Genomic DNA, 20889 nt, shown 5'->3' with positions numbered 1-20889 from the left:
CAATAACATCCCACGAATAATGATTAATCAAAATGAGCAATTCCTGAACAGCACAGTGACTAAAAATCATTCATCTGAACCAGTTATCAAAGACATAAAATACTCATGTATTGACACAAATCAAGAGTAGTTTGTGAAAGTATCATGAACCAAAACCCAATTTAATTTGGGGGTCCTAATAGCACCAAAAAATGAGTGTTTTGACATAAAATACTACTTTTGAGCATCCCATTTCCCTTTCTTTAAATAGTACCTCTGCACGCCTTATCAGAGTGAACTGGGCAATCTCAGCTGACTGTAGAATTGCCACTGTCTTTAGTGAGAGAAGGGTTAGTTCCTGTATGTGTTTTATTAAGACCACTTGCTAGTTAATGCTTCCTTATCTTGTTTTCTCTGTACCTTTGTGTTTCCATGGATCTTTTCCTGGGTTGTAATTACCTTTTGTCATTTTCTCATACTATTTTAGCAGAAACTTTATTTTTTTAATTGAATGATGCAAGCAGGCATTTCTGGGACTGCAAACGTGACCCTATATCATAGTTCTAGTCATAAATTTAAATTGACCATTTTTGTATGAATTCAAACTAAAGAATAATTTTGCTACCCTTTAACTATATTTCAGCACTCTATGCCTCAGCATTTTGAAAGATCAGAATTTCCTGAGTTAGGGTAGTCCCATTATATGATGCATATGATATAATATGTTGAATGGATTATCCACTTCAAATAAGGCTCCAGTAATTCATGACCAAATTATATACTGCATCTGAAAAGAAAGTAGTTAAATTTAAAGATGTTCTGAAAAGACTGAGGAAAATATAAAGGCACAAGGTTTACCTTGGAGCTCCCCAAGACCTTACTATCATCACTGAATTATGTGACTTCTAGTTTGTTTAGATGCAATTCCATTTATCAAAAATGACAGTGGGAAGATATGGTTTCAACCAATTATATTTACTTATTTTTCCTGAGAAAGTTGATCATGATGCATTGTGCAGTTCCCTTTCTAGAATAGCTACATTGAGATGTTCTGAGATTCCTCTTCCAATTGATAAATCCATAGATGACAATTTGCATCAGCCAGGAGGTCTAGTTAACTCAAAAGTGCTGGAGTAAGAAAAGCCAAGAGCTTTTAGCATTGCCTAAACAGATTGTGCCATTATTTACCTGGTGAGAGTATTCTTATTTTTAGGTCGTATCTAGAGATCTGTAGGTGTAAGAGGCCATAAACATAATCAAATTTAGTGTCAGAGGACAAGAACACCTGCTGTTATCTTTGCATGATGTCTACTAAGATCCTGAAGAAAAGCCTCTAGCTTCACATGTGAATATGCAGTATTATTACCATATTTTATGTGAGCATACATTTTCCACAATAATTCATTAAACGTATTTTTGCAGGAAAATACTGATATTTTTAAGTAGCTTCTTCAAAGAAAAAACAAAGACAGAATATTTATTTATTTATAGCCATAAGCCACATGTAGTATGTTACAATGCATTTGCAATGTAATAAGTGTCCTTTAAAGAAAAAGACAAGAACAGTAATACTACGTGAAAGTTTGCAAATCATGAACAATGCACCTGGTACCTAAATCTGAAGGAAAAAAAATCCTTTGCATAGATATACACTGCATTTGTCAAACCCAGTCAGAATAACAGTTCTAATGGACAGCTCTTTCCCATAGGGGTTGAAGATGTTGATTCTGCAGTGTAATTCCCTTCAATTTTTCCCTCTCTGAGCTGTACTGCGATCATGCAGAGCTATTCGCTGGAGAAATTGCCATTTTTTCCCATTAAAGGAAACTGGTTATCCTTCTAGATTCCCTAATTTCATGTAGCAGATGATACCATGCATTTAAGAGAGCTCAGAGTGACCTTTTGGGCATGATTTTGATGCTTTTATTGAGAAATGCTTCACACACATCCTTTAAAGCAGCACAAATGTTCATACATATACAAGAAAAAAAAACACTTAGAAGCTACAGCATGTTGGTGGTTATAATTCTTTAATTCATATGGCAATTAATTTTGAAGATTATCTACAAATGTTGTACTTCTGATAGTTTGGATGTCTTTTGTTTTACTAAGTGTTTTCATCCAAGTTTTCACATGAAAACAGTGGAACAAGACTAGAAAAAAACCCTGTGAAATAGGATGCATTTTTTAACGTAATATTAACAGCTTCTACTACTTAATTGTTTAACAATGCAGAGTTGAATACAAAGAGCAAGAGTGGAAATGAAAGTACACAGTGTATGATGAGAAAATCCACGATCATTGGCTTGCAGAGGAAATAAGTATCTAACCTTCATACGTGGGAACACTTCTTTATTTGTGAAAACATGAATTTTAAGGATTTATAAAAACTCTCCTTCAATTCTCTAGCCTCATATTTATGCTCCAAACAAAATTTGAAATGCTGTGACATATAGGTTAACTATGCCTGAAGGGATAAACTCAGATGTTTAGAATAAGAATTTTCCCAGTAAATAGTGGTAATATTTGGTGATTTCAGAGTTTTTGCTGGTTAACTCCAGATAAAAGAGAAACTGCTTTTAAATCAGTGATATTTTATCATTTACACATCGTATCACTGCAATCAGATCAAAGGAGTCTGCAAAGTCCTATTAAACATAAATAGGTCTATCTCATCCTTAGTTCTGTTCTTATGGTATTTTTTTCTCTGTGCTTTCTATTCACAAGGGTGAAGAGATCTCAGCGACCGGAGAGATTCTTGTATGGGTTTGTTCTTTTGCGGTTTTGTCTTATATGTTAGTGGCAATATTGGAGTGTACTGTACTGAACTATCAGTAGGTGTACATTCAGAGCAGCAGAAGGAGGTCCTAGATGATTGTCTTCTTTGTTAGCTAAATCATCATGGCTGGGCTTCGCGAACGAAGATTTGGGAAGGCTCTATCCACATTTGTTGCAGGCACGCTGGTGGCTTATGAGGCCAATACGTGACAGACATATCTGATTGCAAAAGGCTCAGCAGAAAGACTCCTTAGATGGTGTATTCTGCAATACACGGTTCTTTCTGCGTTACCTTTTCTCCTCGAGGGTGATCCTGCGTGTGTTCTCAAAGGAGACAGCTGCGTTACAGATGGTGTGTCTCCAGGCCTCCCGATTTGAGGCCAGAGCAGACCACTTATGGTGATCAATATGGCCAAGGCTGAGATGTTGTTTCAGGGAGTCCTTGTATCTTCTCTTCGGGGCTCCTCTGTTGCAGCAGCCAGTGGCAAGTTCAAGCTAAATAGTAAATATTCATTCATGCCCGCTCTGCCGCATAGTATAAACCAGTGCCTTCACTAGCTGGGCATGTTCCAGAAGGCCAAGGAAGTCTCCTGCTTGACCAATTCCGCATTTTTCCGTGTTTCTCTAAAAAGTAAGGAAAATACCTCTGATTACATACAAGTTTTACAGGTCTTAGCTAGAGGACACATGCAAATGAACTACAAAAGCATATGACAATCTTTTCTCCATAAAAACATGAACAGCTTCCATTCACAAGTACAGAAATCCCTCTTGTTTCTGAAGTGAAGTAAGACTGGTTTGAGGTCTGCTGTCAGTTCTAAAGCATATATTAAAGATTTGTCACTGTTCGATCTAACTGTGATCTCAGAGATTCACAGAAACTTGCATTGGGTGTCACTGTGTAGAAGCTGACCCCTGTGAATCTGAAGAAGTGTTGATAAAACAGATAGCTGCAAGGAATATGTTTTGGTGTTAAGATTTCCAAACATTGGTAATAAACAATAAGGCATCATTTATGGCTCAGAATTGGAGCCAGAATCTTTTCCATTTGAATGAGACTTGTGATTTTATCCCTTTGGAAGTGACTTCCTTGCCCATATATATACACACACACACATACACATATGTATATATATAAAAAGACTTTCGATGATATTACCCCAGTGCAAACTTTGCATCCAGGATAGAATTGAGCTCACAGAAAATGTATCCAGAAGCATATATACCTATAACTCATATGGATATTGAGAGCAGTAGTAAAATTGGATTTTCTCAATTTAGAAAGTAGGACCAACAGGTATATACATACAACATTTGCAGTTATGTTATAAAATATTTCTGAGGCCATTAAAGAACAAAATAACAGGAGAACTGTCCTATAGGTATTCTAGTAGTGTTAATGTCTACTCACTAGCTGGATTAATTCAGTTATTACAATAACTTTTTATATTTCTTAACGTTGGTCAGAATTTTTTGACTTGTTAGGAAAGCACATTGATATTGAGTATACTACACAGGCAGTTTGATTTTTCAGAACAGTTGATGAGAACCTATTTCCATATCTTGGACAATATGAGCAATTTGAGTATTGATGGGAAGTGATCGCAGGGAATTTTGGTATCACTGCATTAGAGGCATCTCAGAATTTACTGTATTATACAGATCAATTTGAAGCAGCAGTATGTATAATTGCTGTTGTACATTGAGCTCATAGGATAGTTGCAGCTAAATGCAGGTAAACAAAGTTTATCTATTTCTGCTTTAGATAGGTTGGAGTTCACGGATCAATCACTATTAGGCCTGTAAAACTAAACCTGTGGATTTATCCACTTAAGTGCCGTGCAAGTGAATTTACCTAGTATAATGATGTTAAGGACTGTGACTTTCATAAGATGTGTCATTTGCACATCTAACACACTAGGTGGTATTCAGACCTATAAAAGTCAAGGTCAAGAATGAAGTGTCTAAAACAAAACAAAACACAATATCTGTATCCACTTTCCTTAACTGGGGATTGATATCTGTTTTTCCTGGTCCTTTCTATAATGAAACAGTTCATTTACAGAAATGTGTATTTATAGCAATATAATCCCAAATCATTACTCTAATGAAAATCACTGGAAGTATTTTACCCTTCTATTGACACTTTGGGAGTAAAATATGAATTTCTAACTCTGCACAGAACTTTCTGGCATGGTTGTCATTGATAGACCAGGCTGTTAATATACAGAGGTTTTAGAACTTAATTTAGATATGTTTTCCATTTTGAAGTTATAATGACTAAGTACACCTCCTCACTTAAAAATTATTTGTTAGTCAGGTAGTTTTGAATAGCTTAATCATCATTTGGTTGTCTCTGTATTGTAGGCAGTTCACCTGCTCTTCATCTAAACTTAAATGTTTCCTGTTTACACATCAGAAAATATAGAAAGATGATAATATTTAGAAAACAAAGAAAAAATGAAAGCTGTGTTCAAACACATTATTTATATAATTATCCTATAATTAAAGTAATTATAGTTTGTGGTGAAAAATAGTCTTTATTTTTTTGAAACATTTGCAGGTTTCTTGAAGGGTGTTTAGTGATCATCACAGAGAAGTGACAAGAAAAACACCCAGAGATGTTCTCATTTCTGCAAAAGATTTAAGCTGCATAAGACATGTTCTTCATGAAACAACCAGGCATCTTTACAGTCCATTAATTGACAGGCCTGTATAAAAGGGAGACAGACTGATGTTCAAAGACATCTGTGAGTTTTTATAATTTTAACTACAACCACAGCTACTCTGCATATGAATTTTCAGAATAAGAGAGGATTTCTAACATACAACATTGCAAGCAGTAAAAAATGGTGTAAATCAAGGATTTCTTGCTGTGTGGTATTTTTGAATATCTAGATTTAATTTGCTTTTCTTTATAGAACCAGGAAATTTGGAAACTGATAAAGTGAAAGTTTAGGTGCCCGTGAAACTACCTGAACCTAGGAGCAGTTGTTTGAAAAAGACCCATTGACTGACAAAAATGCTGATCTGAGACTCAGAATATGAGGCTGTCACTCAGGAAGCCAACCCAAATAGTATTTTTACCTTTCACTGTTAGACAGTCTGTCACTGGCGTTAGAATGAGGGAGAACAGGGCTAGGAACCACCTCAGAGTACTTCCACCATAGAGGAGTGCCTGGGCTGCAGCAGCATTACTCGCTTAGCAGCACATCCCTTCCCCACAAAGCGCCCTGCACAGAGACACTTTGGACAACTGGGAGATGACTGAGGGTGGAGGAGGGTTCCTCATGCAATCATCCTGGGTTTCAATCCTGGATTCATTGTTTTTCACCTCACAAACCATGTTTCACTTCTTCACAGAGCTACACAAGAAAAATCATGGTCAGATTAATCATGGAAACAAGTCACATACTTCAAATAACATATACGAGGGTTATATTCAGCAAGAAATACTAGTCAACTACTACATTTGTTTGATTACATTCATGTAAATATCGATATGTGTACAATCAATATCTGCCAGGACTGTGGAAAATTAGTAAAACTATAACTCTCATAGCATGACATTTTTTATTATTGTACAGCTAAGGGGAAGCGTGTATTGACTTGATCTCCAGAGAAAAGCATCTATTTATTGTTTGAAATGAGCTATATCAAAGGACAAGATGAATATTTCTACAATTATAATAGACAAAGTAGAATTTGTTTGAGAAATTTGTTTTTTCTTTTTTAAATGTGACCTTCAGCAAAATATAATCTGGTTTTTTTTTTTCTCTATCCAGCCTCATGATCAGGATCCAAGAAACAGTGAGTATACAGGGTTTTTAAAATAAAGCCTATAAAAGTCTTCATCCATCACAGCCTCCAACAACTTTCTCTAATTTCCAGAGTATAACATGCTTGCACAAGTTGCTACCTGCTATCATCATAATCATCATACATGACCACTTTCCATGCAGGCTGCAGCATCTCAGCTTAGCACAGTTTTAGTGTGCACAAGAAAATGTCTTTTTCTCTGAGGGACATTTTGAATCTTTAAAAAAAATTTACAAGACTTCCATCTGTGTAAATTATACAACATTTACCTGAATAAATTTTTTCTTTGGAGACTTAAGAGTTCTTGACTTTGCTTTGGCCCTTTGGTCGTGGTCCACAGGCAACTCCTGCTATATCTTCCACAGTCTGTAAATGGAGACAACTGTCTGCAAGCAACCAGTGGCTCCCTATCCATCAGCTTGTAAGGCACACATAAAAAGTTTCCTATTAAGTCATGACACTAACCTTGTTAGCCTTAATATCCCAGAACAAATTACTTGGCAGTTCATGTTTGCACATATAACCAGTTCCAGGTGAATGGAGAGTAGCCGCTTTTATGCAAAATATCAGGTATCAAGACCTCTGCAACTTTGAAGAATAAAGCAGCTTTCCAAGACTGCCTGTTTAGGATCTCGGGAATAAATTAAATAAGAGAGATGTGGATCAGCTGATATTCTTAAGAAATATTGAAAGAAGTTAAGAAGTTTGGGCATACAGTGCTGAAAAGACCCTGGAGCTTAGATAGGGCTGGGTTCTTGAAAGACTCGTTGTACCTGCCCTATTAGTCCACCGTTCATAACACTCAGAAAAAAAATCCATTACCAAATATTTCTCAAATATTTGTCAATAGTTTAAATAATATGATAATAGTTAGGAGATTTCATAGTCTCATAGCAAGAGAGACTTCATGGATTTTTTTATACTCAGTGCTTCTACACGTCAAAACACTAATTTTGCTAGGCCTGTCTCTTCCTAAAAGTGCAGCCACCTTGGGCAGTCACTTCTATTTATAACTAACCCTGCTCTTGAAATATTGCCCTAGAATTTAAAATATATCTTCCTTTCAAGTTGGACTTAACAAAAAATCTACGAAATAAGCCAGAAAGCATTCTTCCAACATTTCACAAGTACACTTTTACCACCATATTAGCACTTAATAACAGTTTAAAAAAAATATATTCCTAAGGATAACATTACTTTTGGAGGAGTGCAATTTCAGAATATATAGTCCATCTTTCTTATTCCTCTGAAGAGTTATTTTTTTGGTTAAAATGATTGTTAACCAGAGTAGTTCAGACTGGCAATTGTGTTAGACTAGCAATTTACACATTCAACAGAAGCTTTGGGAAAACTACACTGTTTTGATATGTTTCTTTTACTTTGCCTTTTTATTTGACTTAATGGATTATCCCCTTTGTTTTAATTTTGATGTTCTGGAGGAGGTTTAAGATGCACTTTCTTAAAATGCTGATTTTCACAGAATCACAGAATATGCTAAGTTGGAAGGGACGCACAAGGATCACCGAATCCAACTCCTAGCCATGCATGGGACCATCCCCAAGAGTCACATCATGTGCCTGAAAGTATTGTCCAAACGCTTCTTAAACTCACAGCTTGGTGCTGTGACCACTTCCCTGGGGAGCCTGTTCCAGTGCCCAGTCACCATCTGGATGAAGAACCTTATTCTAATATCTAACCTAAATCTCCCCTGACACAACTTCATGCCATTCCCTGAGGTCCTGCCACTGGTCATCACAGAGGAGAGATGAGTGTCACCAGATGACAGCAGAAAACACAGAAAGTCTGTTTACAGATGCACTTTAATCTTTGTCTAATTTTAGTGTTAAGAGCAGTTTAATGATTTGTTTTACAGTCTGATCACTGAGCTCCTGAGTTCAGCACACAGCTGATATCTGATATCTGAGGACCTTACTTCTGAGTCAAAGCCCTTTCCAGAATTGTTTTCTATAGATATAACAGGTCTGATGTCATAACAGGTACCAATACACAAATAAAAATTGCCATGTTGGTTTGCTCTAATTATCAATAAAATGGTAAAATATTTTAATTTCAACTCTTTCTTAAGCTAATAATATAGCACATTAACATCTTAAGTGCATTTGAAATATGGTTAAGGAGATGAAAGTAGAATAATAAGAGGAGAGATGCTCTGAGGGATCTTAAAACCTAGCAGAAACTTCTGGAGAAGCTAAGCACTTCGGACAGGCAGAGAGAGTTTTCAGACTTAAGAAGATTCAGGAAGCAGTTATAGTCAGAGTATCTGCTGCTTTGGGACTTGCCCTGGTTATTGAAGTGTCCGTCACTTTCTGTTATAACGGTTCCTTATTAAGCTTATCTGCTATCTGAATAATAAAATCATCTGTCAACAATAATTGAGTCTGCTTTTTATTCAGATTGCAGCAGTGTCTGCACATTATACCATGCTTCCAAACTTTCCAACTCATGCTACTATGGTGTGTCCCAAATCACAACAGGTGCAGTGCAGCTCTTGCCCGGGTCTTTGTAGAACAACTGAGGTGTCCAGTGAAACAAGAATTATTCTATCATACCAGAGAAAATCTTCTTAGTAATTTCTTATTACTCAAGAAATAAGATCTGTAGATCTGAATCTTATAATCAAAGTGTAAAAAAGTAATTTTTAGGTCCCTCCAAAGTCTTTTGAATGAGGTATGAAAGATAACCCACATTTTAAACAGTGGTTCAAATTATATCTCCTCTGGTATATGCTGTGGATTTTGGGTGGATGATTCGTTTCTACTTTGCAGTGAGATGATTATTCAAAGACCTCAGTTCTTCAGGAAATGACTTTTTTTCTAATCATTATAATTCTTTAACTGCAGTTCAGAGGAGTTACTTGTGACCACCATAAATTTGTGCCCAAAGAGGCAGAGTTCGGCCTGAAACTTTGAAGGACTGATATCAAGGGGAACTCTGACAAGACATACAATAATAGCAGGATATCTATCTTTAAACCATGAAAGAGTCTCTGGTTATTTGTTCAAGACCTCAGAATCTAATAGAACTGATCAGAAACCTTGTATACTGTTTGAACCGATTTTTACCAACTAATTTTCTTTTCTTCTGCTCAGCCTTTGTAAGAGTTTAAATAACTCATCTTAAGTCGAAATTCATAAGAATATATCCAATAAATCTTTAACTTCTCCAAAATTCCTGTGGGTTTTTTGTTTCCTTTTAGGTAATCATCACCAACATCTGCAGCCATGTGTAATTCCAGAGCATCTTTTCAGCAGACAAAGGGGTCAAAATTATTGAATCTTTCCTTGTGTCACTGTATTTAGAGGCACAGGTTCAAGGAGTTGTTCTAAGCTGCTTGCAATCTGCTTCCTCTTCCCTTATGTATTCATCACCTCAAACCTTGGAGGAAAAAGAAGTCATAAGAATCTACGCTACCACCAACTATTCTATTTCCATGAAGAAATGAGTGAAAATATGGAGAACAATTTTCACAGCAGTCATCTTATTTCATTAATTTCCTAAGAAGATACACAGAAAGAATATCAAAGATTTTTTTTTTTCCTTTAACTTTTTTTTTTCTTAAGGAAGTTTGGTCTAGTCAGAATGAGCTAAAGGTTTGAAGATCAGGAGATCTCAAGTGATATTGCCACTGATTTGCTGAATCATTTGGAAATACTCTCTTTGTCTCAGCACAACTATTTTTCTGATGGAAAGAGTAACCTGATGTTTATCAACTTGAAAAATGGGGGCTTGTGACTAGCACACTGACTTAACCATAAGTAGTACTTCACTGCCTGAAGTACTATGGTTGCAAGTTTTATGCATGATATTATCATTACACTTTCTTGTTACTGTTATGGAATTAGGCTTTACTTCACAGTTCCTAGAAAATGTATTTTCTAAAGTGCAAGCAAAACACTTCTTACAAGAATTGCCTTTAAAATGTACACAGTGGTGCACATGAAATTATAAATATCTAATCTGAAAAAAAATTCCCTATTCTATTAAAAACGAATTAAATTAGAACAAACAAACAGCATTTTTCTCAAAAGACAAAATTATAAATATGTATAATTATGCAAATATTAAAAGAAAGATGCTGTGCTCTGCAGAAAAATAATAAGGAATTTCTGAATGTATAAACTAAACTGATTTCAACTTTAAGAGCAGGAACAATGGTCAGGTTCTGGGAAATTTTTAGTTCTCACTTGGAAAATTAAGTCCTTCATTGGGAGTTATGAAGCAAGCCTGCCTGCATATTTTTCAAGGTAAAATTGTGACTCTTTTTTTTTTTTGTATGTTCCCAGTATGTCTTTGCCATACAAAATTTTAAAACAAATGGACTGTATTTTTTTTCTCCAAAATATGAATTAGTCCATGGTAATAATTTCATAGAATCTATAGAATGGCTAAGGTTGGAAGGGACCTTAAAGATCATCTATTTCCAACCCCCATGCCTTAGGCAAGGACACCTTTCACTAGACTAGGTTGCTTAGAGCCCCATCCATCCTGGCCTTGAATGCCTTCAGGGATGGGGAATCCACAACTTCTCTGTGCAACATGTTCCAGTGCCTCACCACATTCACAGCAAAACATTTCTTCCTCATACCTGATCTAAACTTACTCTCTTTCAGTTTAAAACTCTCCCTCTTTGTCCTATCAACACATACCCTTGCAAAAAGTACCTCTCCATCTTTCTTGTAGGCTCCTTTCAGGTACTGGAAGCAATTACATTGCCTTGAAACCTTCTCTTTTCTAGGCTAACAATCCCAGTTCTCTTAGCCTGTCTTCATTGGAGAGGTGTTTCATCCATCTAACCATCTTTGTGGCCTCATCTGGACTCATTCAAAAAATCTATGTCCTTCCCTTGCTAGGAACTCTGTTCTTGATTTCATCAAGGTATTGTTGTGACGTGGTAGTTTTTCAGGAAATAAAAGAGATTCAAAATTCTTATGAAAAAGGGAATGCCAAGAATTAGAATACCAAGAGGCAGAAATATTTAAGGATGACACTGAAGACATAGATGTTAATAGTTAATTGCCTCTGCCAATATATGATTTTCTGTAGCACCTGCAGGAGTCACACAAACAGACAGATTTAGTACAGAATGAATATACCTATGGTAAACAATCAGATTAAAAAGTGCATCAGGTCTATCATGACAGGAAATATTTCAAGGGTTTGAAATCCTGTCTGTTCCTTTCTACACATTTAGTCATACTCACCTATCCCACCTAATTGGACTACCTGTATTCTTGGAGGAAAGCATGTATGTAAGTATATCCATGAAAAGCCTGAGTTTCTCTTCCTAGGGAAATTAATCAAGCTGACATGTCATGTGTCCCACTCTCTTTGAAGATGTTCATGGTGACAAGTGGACGTATCTTGTTTTCTTATGGGACAGGAATAAGAGTAGGAAATAGGAAAGGAATAGGAAACAGCACTAGATATCTGTAATATCAATTTAATAATTATGGGTTTAACCTGTCAAATACTGGTAATTTGGCAAATTCAGAAAGGTCTGTATTTATGATGCATCATCTTTGAACAAATATAGATATTGAAAATTTCAAGGCTGGGTCTCTCCGTGTGGTGCAAAAAAATCCCACTAGCTACTAACAGGATTTGTGCCCCTGTGTCTCATGTATCACTTTGAAAAGTCACTCTCAGACATCAGGAAGCAAGGTAATATGCCAGGCATTCAAGATTACATCATTCAAATACAGACAAGAAACTTAATTGGCTATTGCATACAAAATATTAGAAGCGTAAAGAATTGCTTATGGCTAAATATTTTATTTCAAGCTTGGATTTTTCCACTGGACTTATCTGTATATGAGTCTTTAACCCAAAAAATTACTGGATCTTTAGTCATTTGTCAGTCATAACTCAGCTCTACAGTTAATTAGAAATTGTTTCCAATATCAAAACCACAAAGTTATCTAGAGATCAAAGAATTCTAAAATAATTTACTAATAAAATGTGAACAGTTCAGTTACACAAAAAAACCCAAACCAAATCAAATACACATATGCATGTGCAAACAGCAAATTTACACACCCCATTCCAAAAGTATGTTATGTTAATGATAGTCCAAATAGGTCTTCACATTTTTAAATCTGTACAATTTCATTCACATAATCAGATTTTTATTGCAATGGAAATTCTTTGGCTTTTTCTTAGAGGATTTGGGATAAAAAAGTCAGTGACATACACAGTTTGCACTGTAACTTGTGTGTTTTGCTAGCTGGAGCAACAGTTCTTATTTTCTACCTCACATCAAGAAATAAAATTGGAACACGCCTAGCAGAGACCATCATACTGCATTCCATCCATGAATTCATAGCAATGACTGACTCAAGTCAAAACAATTCATGCTAGGTCTTCTACCTACATAAGCCTACATAAGTCTTTTAGTCTATAAAAATGTAAGTGGACAGCCAGGGGTACTAGCTTAATTAACTATATCAAATGCACTAAATATCTTGATTCTAAAACTGTGAAAGAAAACGACATTCAGGAGATTCCTTAGAGAACTCTTCTGTTTACCAGTGGCAAGACCTTTTCCCCAGTCTTAGAAAAAAATAAAGTGACACGTTGAGCATTCAAGAGATAAGTAGATTCTAATCATGATGCTTGAATTTATAATCGTAATCCTTCATATGGTTGAATATGAAGAGTTTATCAGTATATCTTTTAGTGAGATGAAATAGTGTATTATAGTAAATGTTATCATTTCAAATAAGATCATTACATGCATGAAGTAGCGATAAGTATAACTGAGAAAACCAAATATTTAAATGCAAAAGATACTGGTTTTGTGTTCGGACGTTTGGCAAGGCTGTTCTGGCAATCACTGCATAATCTGCCAAAATCTTGTTCATTATACTGGAAGTCCTTCTGATAAAATTGTACTGCCTTTCCTCTAAAACAGCTCCTGAAGCTGTTCCCGTGCTTTACTGTGGAGACCAGTAAAAAGCAAAATCTAATAGCCTTCCAATGGTTTACACTGTGAAAGAATATGTTTTCCAGAAGTCAGCCTTTTTAGATAGTACGTAGTTATTTTTCAGAGTTCTTTGCATTTTAAGTAAAACTTAAGCAATATCCCCAACTTCTCTATTTTTCTTAAAGTACCAACAGGCATTAAAGATCTTTAGGCAATGCATTGGAGGACACAGAGTGTTAGAACAAAACTCAAAACACCCCATGAAGCTAAGCAAAGAAGATACAATATCAGATACACGTGCAGACTGTGTAATGTGTGATGCTTGAGGTCTGCCATTTCAAAATTTTAGGCAAGAGGACACGGTTTCCAGCTATTCAGGGCTGTGCAGAGTTACTTACTTCCAACCATCCTCCTCAAGGTAGGGAGATACCTGTTTTCATTCAAGAATTGACTTTTGTAATTACAATACAACATCAGGAGGAGGCAGGGCTGTTTTTAACTCTTCTTTCACAGTCCAGCCTTATGGTTCATGCTCAAGTGAATGGAAGACAGTCAGGTTTGATCCTCTTCTTCACCTGAAGAGTCAGCCAGCAGTGTTATCAGGCTAAATAGAGCTACTGCTGGGGTAATGGTGAAGGGAGGAGAGATACTGGAATGGAACACACTCCTTCCTTTCTGTTCAACCTAATCTGCTTCACAGAAAATAAGTCATAGGCTCAGAAAGCACAGGGCCTGGGAACAGGAGTCTAACCCCTGCTTCAAAGACAGTTCCTATATATTGTATTCCATAGATAGTAAAAATGCATTAGTAATCCTGAAAGCAGTTTTCAGACTCAAGTTTTGACCTGCTGGGTTCTCTTGCAGCTCTGATATAAAGTCATGCCCCATCTTTGCAGTGCATTTGAATATTCTCTTCATAAAACTGAATATGGTTATTCCTTTACATATCAAGGCCCTTTTACAGAGCCCTGGGTAGTGCAGTCTTGGTTAAATGAAAACTGCCCTCAGCTGTTAGCCTTTCCAAAAAGTTTTGCAGACCACCTGAGGTATTTTAAGTGGAAATTATGTAGTCTGAATATTTCATATTACTAATTATCTCCCCCAAATCCTTGCTGTGTCCTCGGATAGTTAAGTCTGTTGTAATTGCTCCACTGCAATTTACAGAAGGTGAGAGAGCGAGTTCACTGTGTTTAAAAATCCTTTTCCATCACAAATTATTCTTTAATTCTAATAGCAATTTAGACCACTGATGGAGAAGTTTTCTTCCTTAACTGTTCGAAACAACCCAGTCATTAAAGGTCAGGAGCTTATGCTGAATGTATCTGTGCATATATAATCATAAAACCGGTGGACTCAAAACTAACAAATAAATGTGCTGATCATAGAATCATAGAATATATGGAGTTGGAAGGGATCTGCAAGGAGTGGGTCTACTTCATGTAGAGTACAACAGTTCCTTCCTTCTTTCTTTCTGAGTTGTGGACATAAAATTGGTTCCTCTGATATGTAGTCAATTTTAGATTTTTGTGATAGAGACTTATCCAAGTTAAACCCATTTTATCCTCTGGTCAGGATTTACAGAACGTGGAATTCATAGTAAATGACCATGTTTCTACTGTCTCATCAGTAGCTTCAATAATACAATAAACAGTTTTGTGCTGTTTTCAAGAAATATGCAGAAGACATGGCAATTCTACTTGAATTCTAATTGTTAACTGCTTGACAGTCTTCTTTTCCCATAATGTATTCATCACAAGATATATTGGTTATGCAATAAAGTATTTTTTAATTGCTAGCTTTAGAAATATTTAAGTACCCAATTATTTTTATCTAAAGGACTATTATGGAAAAAAAAAGAAAAGTTAAAAATGGATAGGGCCATGGCTAGACAAGGATTATGAGTTGCACAGCAAGAGCACTGAGCCTTTGATGAAGTGTATAAATAATTAGTAACGCACTTTAAGACATCTTTCTCTTGGTTCAAAGTACCTGTGCGTATTTAACTCCAGCTGAAAATATGCCCATTCATTCACAGTGAAGCACAGGTGGATTGTTGACCAAGTGTCATGGTTTACAAATGGCACTCCTCAGTTTAGTGCAAGGACCCCACCTGCAAGACTCTCCCAAATCACATACAGCTCACTCACTTGCCCCCCTTTTCTACCCCCCTCCATCCTGCTCCAGGGATGGAATTGAGAATTGAAAGCACAAAAAGGTGAAAGTTATGGGTTGAGATAAGAATAATTTACTGGAAACAGCGATGAGATAATAAATCAAACAGTAACAGCAACAATATTAATAACAAAAGTGTACAAAAAGAGAGAATGATTCACATACAAAAATGCTCACTGCAGAGCCTGACCTGATCCAGCTGCAGCCACATTTTCTTGAGCAGAATAAAGGGAAAGTCTTTCTTCCCAGAAGTGAGAGAAAAGAGTCCCTTTCCCCTGCCCCTGGGCAATGACCTGAGATGGTACCGAATAACATTAGAGCCTTGGTCACGCCCACTCATCACAGCACACTGCAGCCCAGAACTCCTGGGCTCCAGTGATCCAGCAGGCTGAGTCTTCCCAGCACCTGGGACTACAGGTGTGTGCCACTGTGCCCAGCTACTATAAAAAAAATTAACTCTGTTCTGGCCAGAACTAGGTCTCCAAGTCTATGAGAAAAGTGTTTCATGTTAAAGCACCTAAGGCCAAATATTTTCTGCACATATGCAGATCAGACTCTCATTGAGAGGTTAGGCACCAACACAAATTTATCCTGCTCTAGCAAAAGATCACAGGGACATGAGATAGGCATGTATGTGGCAGACTAGTGCCCATAATTAAAGGCATGTGAGTACATGTAGTAATTTTAACAGCTAGTTGTTGTGTGAATGATTTTTAGTAACATGGATTAGAGATTAATAACAATGAGTAACACTCCAAAGATGGTCTGTCTCATTTTTACTTTTTTTCAAAGTTACGTGAACACCCAAGTGTTCTTTTTTGGTTCTTTTCCCTCAAACATTGATGGGAACTCTGCCCTCTTGGTCAACTTCACTGGACTTCACTAAACTGCATCTTGAAAACCTTCACAAAAGTATTTTCACATTTGAGGAAGTACTTGGAGACCTAAAGATGCAAATGGGGTGCCCAATGTAAGTTCAGTACCTAGTGATTTACAGACGACTTCTGAAAAGTTTGTTCCCTCAAAGTTCTTCACATAACTAATACAAAATCAATTCCTCTTACTAGTGTATCCCGTTAGGACAATCGCACACGGAGTTTTTTATGTAACTCAGCATAGTCGTTAGCTCCATCTGCTATGCTTGCCTCTTAAGTGAATTACTTTAGTTGGGATGAAGTGGGTCCATTAAGAGATGTTGTATTGGGTCTGGCTAGGCTGGAGTTCATTTTCCCATAGTAGACCTCACGGCGCTGTGCTTTGCATTGGTAGCTAGAAGGGTATTGAAAACACACCGGTGTTTTGGCTACTGCTGAGCACAGCAACAGTGCTATAACATTCCTTCCTTAATCAAGGACATCCCTAATTCTGGGAGGGGACACAAGTAGGCCAGTTGACCTAAACTAACCAAAGGGATATTCCATACCATATGACATAATCTCAGATATAAAAGCTGAGGAAGGGGTACATTTGTTCTTTCCAATGGCTGCCTGCTAGGAAACCATTATGTGTCGCTGAAGCCCTGCTTCTCAGGAAGTGGCTGGACATCACTGCAGATAGGAAGTAGAGAATAAACCCAGATATTTTTCGCTTTGCATTTGCACATGCAAGCTGTTGCTTTTTTGCTTTAGTAAACCGCTTTATCTCAGCCCATGAATCATTTTCCATCTTATTCTCTCTCCCCTTTTCTGGCAGGGAAGGGGAGTGATAGAGAGGCTGGGTGGGCACTTGGTGAACAGCCAAGGTGAACCCACAACTGATGTCTGAAAGACATCACAGCATTACTTCAGTCTCAATAACATTTGGTTTTATGATAACAATTTTTCTGCATCAACACATATAATAAAAGGTATTGTGCTATGGATACTATTAAACAGGCTTACACTTTGGACCATTCCTTGTATTTCCGAGTTTATGCTATGCTCCAAGTGTTCATATAAATGTCATTACAAGACCCTTGTTAATACTTTAGGATTTTCTTTTTGAAAAGGTATAAACAGATAAGAGCAAGGAGATAGAAGGGCTGACTTCTTGATAAGAGGACTATGACTGTACTTTTTGAAGAAGATATATACCGAATTGACTGTCAGTCAACTATGCAGTGAGTTGTGTGATGACTCTCACTTTTTCACACCAAGGGGAATGAAAAAGTCGCTGAAATAACTTTCCCTTTTAAACATATGTAAAGAGGAACTTACATAAGTGTAACTAATATGCAGATGCAGTGTTTTTCACAGGAGTCTGCTTCTTTGGGAGAAACTATGATTTTTCTTTTCCTTTTCCTTTGTTGTCCAAAAACTGGTGAAAAAAACTAAAGGGAGGTTAAATTAAAATATTTAGAAAGGAAACTGATTTTTAGGAAAAATGTCCTCAGATCTAACAACTATAAACCTAAAAATTTTCAGAGAGTACATGCAGAAAATGCTATTTATCTATTCTATTAAAAACATCCTATTCCATATTTCGGATTTCAGATTTTTAATTGTTATTTATTTAAAAGATATTAAAACTAGAGGAAGTTTTTCTTATTTGATCTTTCCTCTATTTTATTAATATTTTTATTTTATCCTGAAGAAAAAAAAAAAGAAGGAATTGGGGAAAAAATATTCAGCATAAAATTTTGAGTATCCCAAATCACAAATAACTGTTACCTCAGTTTCTAAAAATAATGAATCCTCATAACTTAAATTTTGATGTGAAAGAACATATATAATTTTAAAAGGTTATTTTAATTAAGGCTGTCAGCTGTCTTTAGTTTGGCTTGTTTTTACAAATAAAGAAGACTTTACATAGTCAGTGTTTGAGGTAGACTTTATTAGGGATCAAGTTTTAGAACAGCATTGTATCATTTCACTCCTGGTTGACCCTCAGGGTAATGCCCAAAGTGGTACATATTTGACCCTTGAAGGTAGTATGGTGTGGGATGTGACTCCATTTCTTCCTTTGGTAGGACCAGAAACTCTTTGGCCAAACTGTTAATGCTTTTTGGTTAGTGATAAGCCTGGTGCTGCTGGCTTTTTCATCCCTCTGCTCCATGCAACCAGAGCAGTCCTGCGGGATATCTGCGGCTGGGTTCCCATAGCTCCCCTTGCCCAGTGACCTTGCTCACCAGAGCCCAGCAGCACAATAACATACAGCCTTCCCTCCTGGACTACTGGTCAAAAAGAGAGACAAGTACCCGTGCAGCCATCAGAGAGAGGTGACACCCCATGATTCCTGCACTCAGAGGAACTCCTTGCTGGATGTGGTCCACATTTGCATCATACTCTTTCTACCTTTCCCTTACACATGTGCTTAGCAAGCAACTCACACACTAAATGTGTGTTGGTCAAGCCAACAGGTACAAGTGGTCATGTTCCTATGGTCAACACATAGCATTCCAGGCCGAGAGGTGATAATTTTGACCACAGGGTGACAGTGCAGTGCCCACCAAACTCAAGAGAGAAGCAGCAGTTCACATCTCACTCACTATCTGCAGTCTCCTCAAAGGGAGAAATGCAATTGTAACCTATTCTTGGTGGCACCTCCACACACTATTGCTACACTTTTCTCCATCCTATGGCGTGCTGTAATATGGATATGCAGTGAGATTTGTGCTTGATTTTTTTTTCTGGACTTCATTGGGCAGAAAACAATTCACAACTGTTTAATGGATTTTTTTTAATACTTCTATACTTCTATATTTGTCTCCATTTGAACGTTAACATACTTATCAGTGCTTTCCATCAGAGATCCCCACAGATTTTGGCTATACCTAATTAATAAGTTCTGATGAGACCTATGTAGCAGTTCTGAGTTCAGACAGACAAATTACCTGTGAAATGTTTCTGTAGTTGGGCCTCTGTGGCCCAAAGCTGGCTGACTTCTAAGAAGTCTCCTTGTAACATGTCAGCTCTTTAGTGGCTCTGAATTTTCCTGTGGTTTATCAATCACTAGAATGCATTCTGAGAAATCAAGTATAAATGTAAGATAATAATTGAAACCATATGCAGAGAAGCTATGGATTCTAGGTGTTTGCCCTAGTTAGAGCAGCCAGGACTAGTTCATCACTGTGTGGGTGTAACCCAAACTGTGTATTCTACACCCTCTATGTCATTTCCCAGGAACTGTTAGCAATAGACCGTTTGCAGCAGCTGCCCAGAGCACACCTGACCCCTCAGGCTATAAGCTTGGTGTTAAGAAGACTGAGATAGGAGGATGTTCCTATCCTCACACCAATGACTCAGGTGTGATGACTTCCTTCCGGGGAGTCATTAGCACCTTCACACCCAGCCTGAGGGGTCATGTCTGCTAATGGGCCACCAAGGATCCCAAAAATATCTCACAACTCACAATCACCCATTGTGGAACTCCCCGCCCTGGGGGAGGTACTGGGCATTCCCACTTGAACCTAAGCATTTATAATTTTGGGGTCTTGGGACTTTGGAGCCCACTCATCAGATCCAGAGGAGACCGGAACCTCAACCGGACTGCAACCACCACTCTCGACCAGACTGCAATCATCACCCTCGACCAGACTGCAACCAGCGCTCTCACCAACAGGTCTTCCTTTCCTCTTACTTTGGACTCAGGGGGACCACACGGGGCTCAGCACGGGGGCCAACAAACACCATTCTGTTCGTGCCCCACGGTGCTGGGTTATACATCTGGGTTTTGTGGGTTAAAACCAATTGTTTGTCCGTATAATTGTATTTATTGCATTATTTTTTTTAAATTGTAATTCTGACTTATAATCTCTTTTGAGTTGGGTTCATTTCTCCTGCCAGTTTACCTTTAAACCAGCACAGTGCTGATCTGAAATTCCTTCATTGCTGAATATTATAGTGTGTGAGGTAGCTGTTTCAGGATCTGAGGTATACTTCATTCAGATCAGGGGCAGCAAAGAGTAATTTCAATGGTTCTTACTCAGGTGGGCAAGATAAACAATGAAAGATGGGGAACCAGTATGCCCTTGGTATGGGAGGAAGATTAATATAAAGCCTGATGGGTTCTGCAGTTTTCTGAAAGCCCCAAAGTCTGAGACATCTGGGAAGAGAAGAACTACCAGCATTTCTTTTAGTTAAGTGCAAGGCTTATTGAATGAGAAAGAAAGTTAATTGAAAGTTTGAAAACATATATAATTCCCAGTACTAAGGTCTTGGAAATACAGGACACCATTCGCTTACCCAGAATATTAAAATATTGTAAGTTATGGTCTATCG

General features: G+C 37.2%; 1 long non-coding RNA gene across 1 annotated transcript; it reads left to right on the top strand.

The window, feature by feature from the left end:
- Positions 1-5267: 5267 nt before the first annotated feature.
- On the top strand, positions 5268-8166 carry LOC120322629. The gene is made up of 3 exons (XR_005562439.1): positions 5268-5507; positions 6543-6567; positions 8057-8166. It is a non-coding gene; the product is annotated as an uncharacterized LOC120322629 (long non-coding RNA).
- The last annotated feature ends 12723 nt before the right edge of the window (positions 8167-20889 follow it).

The sequence above is a fragment of the Pipra filicauda genome, unplaced genomic scaffold, assembly GCF_003945595.2.
Source record: "Pipra filicauda isolate LSUMZ 115617 unplaced genomic scaffold, ASM394559v2 scaffold138_size1969278_pilon, whole genome shotgun sequence".
Lineage (NCBI taxonomy): Eukaryota > Metazoa > Chordata > Aves > Passeriformes > Pipridae > Pipra > Pipra filicauda.
This window is presented reverse-complemented; position numbering and strand designations above follow the sequence as displayed.